Genomic DNA, 10779 nt, shown 5'->3' with positions numbered 1-10779 from the left:
AGACACAGACAACAACACTGCTCCCGGCCAATCCGCGCGCTCCCTGCCTGCGCCGCGGAAACCGCCCGCCAATCAGCGGCCGCGCTGCGTCTGCTGTGGGATCGCAGCAGCCAATCAGCGGGCCGTCTGGGCCGCACGGAGGCAGGCGCGGGGCCAATCGGCGGCCGGCGTGGCTCCTCCGGGGGGGCGACCGTCTGCCGAGGCCCAATCAGCGGTTCAGTGCCGCCTGCCGGTGCCGGGGACTGGTGGTGGAGAGCAGGCTGCAGCAGCGCGTCAGGACCGGACCGTGAACCCGGAGACGGTGCACACCGAGGCGAAGGGACGCACAGGTGAGTCCGGGGATGAGCGCGCGGCCCGGCCCCGGGCGGAGGGGCTTTGTGTCGGTGTCGGCGGCGGCAGGGCCGGGCTCGGGCCCGGGCCCGGGCTCGGGCCGGAGTGTGTGTTCGCTCCGCCGGTGTGTGTGTGTGCTGATATGCTGTCAGACAATAGAGCGCCTTCGCTTCGCCACTTATTGATGCTGGCCGCCGTCCCGACGAGCAGCCCCGCCGCCCTCCGCGCGGCCGAGCCCCCGGAGCCGTCCCGGGGATCGGCTGCGGGGGCTCCGGGGGCTCCGGGGTCCCGGCGGGCCGCTCCGGGCCCTGACACGCTGTGTTTTTGTCAAATCTCCGTCAAGAGTCGGCGGAGGTGTTGTGATTACAGCGGGATGAAAAGCTCCGCTCGGAGCGGCTCCGGTCCGCCTCGTCGCTCGGTGCGGAGCCTCCGGCGGCGGACCGGGGGCCCGGAGAGCCGGGGCTCCGGGCTGCGGGCTCCGGAACACGCAGTGTTGGTTCTGGGAGCATCGGAATGAGACAAAGCCTCAGATGGAAGCGAGACTGCGTGAAGTGGCGGATTAAAATGCGCCAGGAGGCCGGAGAGGAGGAGGAGGAGGAGGAGGAGGAGGAGGAGGGAGGGGGACGGCGCTCAGCAATTAGGAAGAAAAATTTCGAAACGCATCAGCCATTTACGTAGCGCTCAGCCCGCTCCATATGCGGCTAAATGGCTGCCTGGCGGCCGGCGGCGGGCCGGGCCGGACCGGGATCAGGGCCGGGCCGGGATCAGAGCCGGGCCGGATCAGAGCCGGGCCGGGCCGGGATCAGAGCCGGGCCGGATCAGAGCCGGGCCGGGCCGGGATCAGAGCCGGGCTGGACCGGGATCAGGGCCGGGCCGTGCCGTGCCGGGCTGGCCCGGGATCAGGGCCGGGCCGGACCCAGAGCCGCGGCGGAGCCCCGGATTAACGGAGGAGATATGTAGATGACGTTAGAGACCAAACTGGAATCAATATTTGATGTGTGCTGCTATTATTCTGCAGCACACACACACACACACACACACACACACACACACACACACACACACACACACACACACACACACGCACACACACACACACAATTTACATGTCAAACTCGGTCTGATCAGCAGGGAAACGGATCCATCTAATAAACACTCTCAGCCTTTGTTTGGGAGTCTTGTCCTTTATGGACGCCTTGACGTTTTACTGAACATGTTTTCCACAGTTTGAGCCTGAATCTGCATCCAGAGCCGTTTTCTTGGAGGTTTCTGTTTTGGCAGCCTCCATCAGGCCTGAGTCTTCGTCCTCTCCTCACACGGCTGTTTTCCTCTTCTTTGTTTGGTTCAGTTTGTGTGTTTGTGAAACGTGACTTCGGTTTAAGAATAACTGTAATTACGCCGCGGCGTCGTTTCCCAGACGCCTCCTGGTGCTGGAGCAGCAGAACCCCGTTTGGCCCGGGTTGTGGTGAAGGTTTGCGTGTGGCGTTGAGGCGGCCGACCCGCCGCTGCTCCTCACGCGGAGACTCTGTTCAATCTCCACACATTCAGGGTCTCCTCTCTGACTACGTGATCGGGTCTGAGCCCCGGGTCCTGAGCCCCGGGTCCTGAACCCCGGGCCCTGAACCCCGGGTCCTGAACCCCGGGTCCTGAACCCCGGGCCCTGAACCCCGGGCCCTGAGCCCCGGGCCCTGAGCCCCGGGCCCTGAGCCCCGGGTCCTGAACCCCGGGCCCTGAGCCCCGGGTCCTGAGCCCCGGGTCCTGAACCCCGGGCCCTGAACCCCGGGTCCTGAACCCCGGGTCCTGAACCCCGGGCCCTGAACCCCGGGCCCTGAGCCCCGGGCCCTGAGCCCCGGGCCCTGAGCCCCGGGTCCTGAACCCCGGGCCCTGAGCCCCGGGTCCTGAGCCCCGGGTCCTGAACCCCGGGTCCTGAGCCCCGGGCCCTGAGCCCCGGGTCCTGAGCCCCGGGCCCTGAGCCCCGGGCCCTGAGCCCCGGGTCCTGAGCCCCGGGTCCTGAACCCCGGGCCCTGGGTTTGGCAGGCGGGAGTCTCACCTGTGGCCCTGAAGGTTTCCTGCTGTTACCGGTTCCAGTCCGTCAGGCAGAGCCGGGGGGAGGGACTGGTTCAGGGAACCCTGCAGCCGTCACCTCTGACCTGACAAGAGCTGCTCCTGGTCCTGGTCCTGGTCCTGGTCCTGGTCCTGGTACTAGTTCTGTCAGGCCTGGTCTGTGTCATCTCCATCCAGACCTGAATGCAGTCTGTCTCCTGTGTGTGTGTGTGTGTGTGTGTGTGTGTGTGTGTGTGTGTGTGTGTGTGTGTGTGTGTGTGAATGAAAGGTCCCTGCTGTTGAGGAGTGTGAATGAACTGTAGTATTCTCATTGATGGAGCTGCTGCTCTTCCTGCCCGGCTCTCCGTTTCCAGCAGCATACAGATGAACGTTCCTCGCTCCGTTCCACACACACGGCGGATCACGTTAGTTCGGGTCGGTCTGGACCAATGAGACGCGAGCAGGCGACCTTCCCCGCCGCTGCTCTTTACTTTACATGTATCGACCAAATCCTGAACACACTGACTTCTCTAAGAGAAACGTAAAACGAGGTTCCAGCACTGGAACATTTTTATTGATGTTCAGAAAACCCGTCCCCCGTCCGTCCAGCTGATCAGGCCGCTAGCTCCAGATGCTACGCCCTCAGAGCGTTTGGTCCCCCGTTCTCCCTGAAACGTCCCCGGAGGATCAGTCACAGCCGACAGGTCACCAACAGTCTGAATTCCATTTATATCAACTCCCAAACAAGCTACCAAAATGTCATGTGACGTTTCTCCTTCTGGGCGTTCCAGACACCGACACTGACACAAGCTAGCATGGATCAATACGTCGCTTTAATGACCAACCGGCAGACACCGTCGATGCAAAGTGAAAACATCAATACGTGGTCATCTTTCAGGGAGACTTTTATTTTGAAAAGCAAATTGCCCGTCTGGTCTCCAGCTGCCGAGCGGCGAATAAGGAGAAGACGCCGTCTCTCCAGAGCAATATGCAAATATCCTGTTACCAGTTCAAATACTGCCACCGAGCTGGCCGGACGCCTGCAGAGGAAACGCGGCAGTGGCGCTAATGCTAACAGTAGCGTGGCAGGTATTGGCATGCCAGCTTTGAGAAACGTTTACGAGACAAGGAGTACGTTTACATGCAGGCAATAACCCTTTCTTAACCGGAATATTCGCAATAACCCGGCTGCGCACAGCCATGTAAACACCTGCAAAAACCCCAATACTATCCCTGGGTTACTCCTTTTCTAACTCAAATTTCTGTTCATGTAAACGCGCATCGGAATATCCCGGTTGAAAGGGACATGAACTGCTGTTCTGCGTATGTTCTATCTGCAAGGAATCTGGTCTTTTGAGTTGAGGAACTACTTGTGACACAGTTTAACTGCTACTAATTAATGTGCGGAAACGGTTCAGTTCTTCTCTTTTACTGAAAAACGCTGCATCGAATCATTGAACATGTCACCACGTCTTGCCGGCTGCTCATTTTCTAACAACATGCAGAGAGAGCCTGCGGCGACCTTCTTCTTCTGTGGTGTCTGTGTAAAATAAGGTTGAACATGCAAGCAGCACACCTAGTGGCATGAAGTGCAAATGCAGTCATGGCGTGGTCTGTGGCCGTGGTTTGGATGGGCAGATCCTGATCATGTTACAGGAGGAACTCTGTCTGTTTCAGCAGGTAAACAGGTTATTCCAGACGTTTCACAAACCGGAATATTGACCTGAACCCCAATATGGACGGCATGTAAACGTAGCTGAGGACATTGGTTCAACGGCACTTTAGCAAGCAGGGTGTCACTTCAGAGTGAGCAGGCCCATGTCCGTGTTTTGTGCTGCACAGTGCCTTGATCGGAGGACACGGTCCACGTGTTGGACACCACAGAGCTCCGAGGATGTTTTTCACAGCAGCCGTGTTTGGTCCGGACCGGAGTTGGTTTCAGGGATGGTTCGGTGCGTTTGGCAGGTGTGGAACCCCCTGGACTATCCTGGTGTGGAAGAACAACGGTCTCTCTTCAGGTCCTGAAACAAGTCCTGATTCTGGACCGATCCCTCCTCAGCTGAAACAAGTTTGACAAAGATAAGGACCTGAGATGTGATCCAGCACATTGCTGTGCTTTAGCTTTCACAACATGAGAACAGACTCAGCTTCTTTCTCATCTCATGTTTCCAAAAATACTTTTCTCTGAACCGTTTTAGAAATAAAAGAGGAAGCTGGTGTCTGAGCAGCCATCTCAGACAGAGAGAAGTGTTTGTCCAATCAAGTGCAGCTATAACTCCAGCTGTGCTACATGCTACATGCTAACTACATCATTTTCACCATTTCAGGTTCACCTTGGCTTGAATTATTATGATTCAGTCAGCTTCATTTAAATCACACGCCCTCTCAGGAGTGCGTGGCTTAGTGTTCTGCGCCCCTCATTATCATTGGCTGTTCCTGTTGTCTGTCAAAACATGGACAGATGTCCAATGAGACGTCTGTTGACCGTGGTTGACATGTGTGTTTATGACAGATCTCAATATATGTCGTTACTGTTTCATCAGCCCTCAGGCTTACAGCATGCTGCCAACAATTCTACAGACTGCCATTACCCAAAGCTAAATGCTAATATGGTCCGAGCTGGGGCTAAACGTGGAGTCTCAGTTAGTCTGTCCTCCGAGTCTCATTCAGTCTGTCCTTAGTCTCATTCGGTCTGTCCTCAGAGCCTCCCTCGGTCTGTCCTCAGCCTTGTTTGGTGTGTCCTCTGTCTCATTCGGTCTGTCCTCAGCCTTGTTTGGTGCGTCCTCTGTCTCATTCGGTCTGTCCTCAGCCTTGTTTGGTGCGTCCTCTGTCTCATTCGGTCTGTCCTCAGCCTTGTTTGGTGCGTCCTCTGTCTCATTCGGTCTGTCCTCAGCCTTGTTTGGTGCGTCCTCTGTCTCATTCGGTCTGTCCTCAGCCTTGTTTGGTGTGTCCTCTGTCTCATTCGGTCTGTCCTCAGCCTTGTTTGGTGCGTCCTCTGTCTCATTCGGTCTGTCCTCAGCCTTGTTTGGTGCGTCCTCTGTCTCATTCGGTCTGTCCTCCAGTTCTGTAAAGCAGCTGAATAGTCAGACGCTATGCAGATGACACCCTGGTTTCTGGAGTTTCCTCACTTCTCGCTACTGTTGTGGTTTTTGTCTCGGAGTCTGTTGAATGCTATTGGGACTGTGTTTGGTGTTCAGTGAGTGTTTGGACAAGGGGAAGTCTTCCTTGTCCTGACAGGAGGCCCCCCTCCATGGTCCAGCGGATTGAGGGCTGTGTGACGTTGAGATAGGGCTGGACCATATGGCCAAAAATGTTATCACGATATAGGTCTTAATTTCGGTCGATACGATATAATTCCGATATCGATATAAATAATACAAAAGCCTCAGAAAAACTGTTAAGAATCATGTACATAATGTACGACCTGTAAAACTAGAAATCATTTATCCAGAAAGCTCCTCCAGTATAAAATTTTAGAAATAAAAACTACAATAAATTAAATGTTTACCTTTTATTTGAGAAATATGAAATCACTGTCAAATAAACGTAAGTTTCACCTTTTTCAATATAAATAGCTTTAACTTTACACATAATACAGTTATGTTATTGTTATGGATTCAAAGCTGCTTCAACCAGGAAGAAAAATAAAAGTGCTCAGAATTACTGCAATAAACTGAAAAAAGAGTGAGCAACTACAAACAAAGTATTACTGGGACAGGGAGCTGAAAGAACTGCCATACACTCACCTTTTCAATATTAACAGCTTTAACTTTTAAACTGCAACACAGTTTTTCTTATAGATTTAAACAAAGGTGCTTCAACCAGGAAGAAAAATAAAAGTGCTCAGAATTACTGAGGTTAAGTACAGAATTACTTAAAGTTGTAGTGATTATGGCGACACTGCAGCGAGTCCCTGTACTGTTTTTTGTGGTAGTTGTCTTCACTGTTGCAGCGTCTTGTAAATTGCAGACGGTCCCTGAACCCCGCAGCAACACCGGCTGCTAATCGAAAACAACATTGCTTCTGACGCTTGATAGACAGATACTTTTAATGAAAACGAGCTTGCAGCCTGTCGTCCAGCTCACAGCGATGGGATGGAAGCTCCTCTGTATGTTACTGACGTTTTGTTAAAGAGTTATTGAGACCGAAAGTCCGCATCTGTCAACACGCTGCTAACTTTACTGGACTGTTCAGTGAATGATATTCCTAATTTGTGGCCACGAACTAGTATTTCGTGCGCACGATTTATTATTTCGCGGCCACAAATTAGCTTGTGGAAGCTCATTCAGTCGCGTTTACATCACCAGTTCTCATTTTGGAGCTCAAACTTCCCGCGGTGGAGGTTAGCTTGTAGCCTGAGCCGAGGACGGCCAGCTGTGGTGTGTCTGCAGAGCACTGATCACTCTTCATGCTTTCTGTTCGGCTTGAATCGGCGCCGCCGTGAACAGCAGTTAGTGATTGTGAAACGCATGCTGTAATGCACTATGTCCAAAATGTGTTTAAAACTCATATCACCGTTATTGAATAGGAATATACCGCGGTATATATTGATATCGAAACTTTGTCCAGCTCTACGTTGAGGATCACGATACGACCTGCAGTCAACGCTCCAGTGATGCTTTCATGTTTTGGGATTTAGAATTCCACAACACGGTCTTCCTCTCCTCTTCTGGTCTCTGGTGTCTCGGTTTGCTCCAGTTCAAATTGTTGTTTTCCGGGATCTTCAGTGATGGACCTTCCTCCACATGAGTGGTAGAAACAGAACTGGGACTGGAACAGGCATCAGCACCTCTGATACCCGCCGCCGCCGCCAGCACAGGCCCCATGTTCAGCTCGCCTGTAAAGAGTTGAGGTTCCGGACTGAAGTTCAGTTTTCAGTTCATTGACTCATGTTGTTGCAGAGCGTTCTGATCGTTCCTGCTCCTGGGTTTCAGATTGTCTCATCGTTCAAGGCTGTGCAGCTCTCAGCTCTCAGACTCTGAACACCAGACAAGTGCAGCTTTTTCCTTCTTTTCACTCATTCTACAAAAAAATTAAACTTAACTGAAGGTGCAGAAAACTCAAAGCTGCTTTCAGGCTGAGGGCTGGAACCCTGTGACCTGACCTCCGGCTGGGCCGCGTGGCAGGGACATCCCAGCAGCACTGTGAGGTAGCTAAGTCAGGATTGTATCGGGGTTGGTCTTTCCACAGATTGTCAGGTTCCTGAACAGCTGACCCGACTCCAGCTGCTTCCTGCTCTGGTCACACAGTTGGGAACAGTTAGAGAAAGACACACAAAACTTGAATTCAAGCCTCACTTGTATTGTTTGGTGTTTAGTTCAGGTACACGGTGCAGTTTAAAGATGGCCCCTCCTCCCTGCTGCTAGCCGCTAGCTGCTCCCATGTGCTGATGTTTACAGTGGATTTATGGATGTGGCAGCTCGTCTGAACCTTTAAAGTGTGGCGTTACAGTGGCCCGAATAGCAGCGTGTAAGCTAGGTGGCGTGTTTGGACCGGTCCTCGTGACAGGCCGCCGGTCGCCGGCTGATCGGGGAGGAAGCAGCATCCTCATCGCTGTGTCGCTGCTGCGTTGCATTGAGCTTCCGAGGTCGCCGCAGTCCAGCCCTGTGAGAGGAGTCTTCCTCGGGCCCGGGTCTACCGTGGGGAGCTCTGGGACCAGGTTCTGATCGGCCCTTCAATCACACAGCTGAGGACAGGACAGGACAGGACAGGACAGGACAGGACAGGACAGGACAGGACAGGACAGGACAGGACAGGACAGGACAGGACAGGACAGGACAGGACAGGACTGCTGCTCAGGACTCTGTCTGATTTACATCATGTGTAGCATGTAGCAAGGCTGGAGTGTGAGCCTGGAACTCTTAAGCATGTACGTAGCATGTAACATGTAGCACAGCTTGGCGTAATCCAGCAGCGCCTGACCCGGGGTCTGTCTGCTCCTGGAGGTCAAATCGGACCAAGATGGCGGCCCGTTTTCCATCGTGCCAACGCTTGGTGATGCTTCAGACTCTTCAGGCTCTCCTCGCCTCAGCTGAGGGCAGAGCAGTGCATCCAGCCTGGCCCAGACCTCAGTGTGTGTCACAGGGAACCCACGGATCCCCAGTCGACTTAAAGACAGGGTGGAGGAACTGCAGCGTCCTCCTGGTCTGTCCCTGACAGTCCCTCACCATCCGGGATGGTTTAGTCTGCTGGGAAAGCTGGGAAAGCAAACCCTTCATCAGCAGGCAGGAGGACGTCCTCATCCAAGATGGCGGCTGTGTGTGTGTGTGTGTGTGTGTGTGTGTGTGTGTGTGTGTGTGTGTGTGTGTGTGTGTGTGTGTGTGTGTGTGTGTGTGTGTGTGTGTGTGTGTGTGTGTGTGGCGCCTCCTCCTCCTGGTGAGCGGGGTGAAACAGTCTGCCCCACCCTGTGGTCTGAAGTTCTGCTCTCTCTCTGTTCGTCAGCGTGCCAGCTCTAAAGAAGACATTTTCCTGCCTCTGCTGTAAACCCCCCCCCCCCCCCCCCCCCCCCCCCGTCTGGCTCGCTCGCCGCGTGACGTTCTAACCACTAACGGCTACATATTCAGAGTGAGTTTCCTAGCCTGAGGTTACCAACCGGCTCAGACCAGCTCACTGCACCCTGACGAGAGGAGGAGGAGGAGGAAGAAGAGGCGTCACCTGTTCGGAGGAGCTCCTCCTCCCCCCCCTCCTCCTCCCCCCCCCCCCCTCCTCCTCCCCCTCCCCCTCCTCCTCCTCCCCCCCCCTCCTCCTCCTCCTCCTCCTCCTCCTCCTCCTCCCCCCCCCCCCTCCTCCTCCTCCTCCTCCTCCTCTCTCTGGATATTGATCACATTCCAGGGATCGGTTTACATGACAACCTTCTCTAAACAGTGAGCCTCTGCTGCCGCAGCATCTCCAGGGTTTTCCGTGTGTTCAGAGGGAACCCAGCCTCAGAGGAGGAGGCGGTTCTGATAAACCCTCCTGTAGGCCGCTCTCACGCTCTCCTCTGAGAACACTCCCAGGACAGAACTTTCTGGTGTGGACACAACCTGTCCTCCAGCTGTGTGGAGGTTCAGGTGTGGCACTAGCTCCGCCCACAAATAATGGCATTGATTGAGACGCAGCAGGAAGCCAATCACCAGCCAGTTCGGCTGCACGTCCCGCCCCCCCCTTTAGCTCCAGCGAACCGGGTCTGAGGGCTGAATGGTACGGTCCAGTGAGGGCTGAATGGTACGGTCCAGTGAGGGCTGAATGGTACGGTCCAGTGAGAGCTGAATGGTACGGTCCAGTGAGGGCTGAATGGTACGGTCCAGTGAGGGCTGAATGGTACGGTCCAGTGAGGGCTGAATGGTACGGTCCAGTGAGAGCTGAATGGTACGGTCCAGTGAGGGCTGAATGGTACGGTCCAGTGAGGGCTGAATGGTACGGTCCAGTGAGGGCTGAATGGTACGGTCCAGTGAGGGCTGAATGGTACGGTCCAGTGAACAGCCTGGACTTGTTCTGGTTGTTCAGGTTTCTAGCGGTGAGTTCCTGAGGAGGTGAAGATGTTTGAGGGCTGCAGGTTTCATGTGGCGTCGACCTCTGCTGTCAGCAGGAGGCTCCTCACTCCTCCTCACTCCTCCTCCTCCCTCCTCACTCCTCCTCCCTCCTCCTCACTCCTCCTCACTCCCCCTCACTCCCCCTCACTCCTCCTCACTCACCCTCACTCCCCCTCACTCCTCCTCACTCACCCTCACTCACCCTCACTCCTCCTCACTCCCCCTCACTCCTCCTCACTCCTCCTCACTCCTCCTCACTCCTCCTCACTCCTCCTCACTCCTCCTCCCTCCTCCTCACTCCCCCTCACTCCTCCTCCCTCCTCCTCACTCCTCACTCCTCCTCCCTCCTCCTCCTCCTTCCTCCTCCTCCCTCCTCCTCCTCCTCCCTCCTCCTCACTCCTCACTCCTCCTCACTCCTCCTCACTCCTCCTCCTCACTCCTCCCTCCTCCTCCCTCCTCCTCTCACTTCCTGTGCTCTTTGTCTCCACATGCCCCCCTCCCTGCCCCCTGCCCCCCCCCCCCCCCCTTCCTATCAGACCCCCTCCCCTCAGGCGACAACAGAACAGGAATTGATTAGTGGTACGGCTTAAAAATAGACGACCGGTTGTCATGGCAACGCCCACAATGAGCTGTTGTCTAGTTTAATAAAGAGCAGGGTCTGTGCAATAGCTGGAAGGTGTGTATGTGTGTGCGCGTCTGTGACTGCTACTTTGTAATCACAGACAGGTGTGTGTGTGTGTGTGTGTGTCAGTCAGTACCTGTCTGCATACAGGTCTCACTCCCAGCAGCCCCTCGTCTCCATATCCAGCCAGTCCCCCGTCTCTAGAGCAGGACCCTCGTCTCTAGAAGGAGGACCCCTGTCTAGAGAAGGAGGACCCCCGTCTTCTGTCCTATG

General features: G+C 55.0%; 1 protein-coding gene across 2 annotated transcripts in view; it reads left to right on the top strand.

The window, feature by feature from the left end:
* The first annotated feature begins 218 nt into the window (after positions 1–218).
* The window catches only part of LOC115409287 (transcriptional repressor p66-beta-like), a 26626-nt gene continuing 16065 nt past the window's right edge, over positions 219–10779 (top strand). The window contains exon 1 of one of the 2 annotated variants that reach the window (XM_030120392.1): positions 219–329. The gene's annotated coding sequence lies outside the window, so the exon portion shown is untranslated. The remainder of the gene's footprint in view (positions 330–10779) is intronic. The other variant, XM_030120393.1, reaches the window with a different exon arrangement.

Source organism: Salarias fasciatus, chromosome 22, assembly GCF_902148845.1.
Source record: "Salarias fasciatus chromosome 22, fSalaFa1.1, whole genome shotgun sequence".
Lineage (NCBI taxonomy): Eukaryota > Metazoa > Chordata > Actinopteri > Blenniiformes > Blenniidae > Salarias > Salarias fasciatus.
This window is presented reverse-complemented; position numbering and strand designations above follow the sequence as displayed.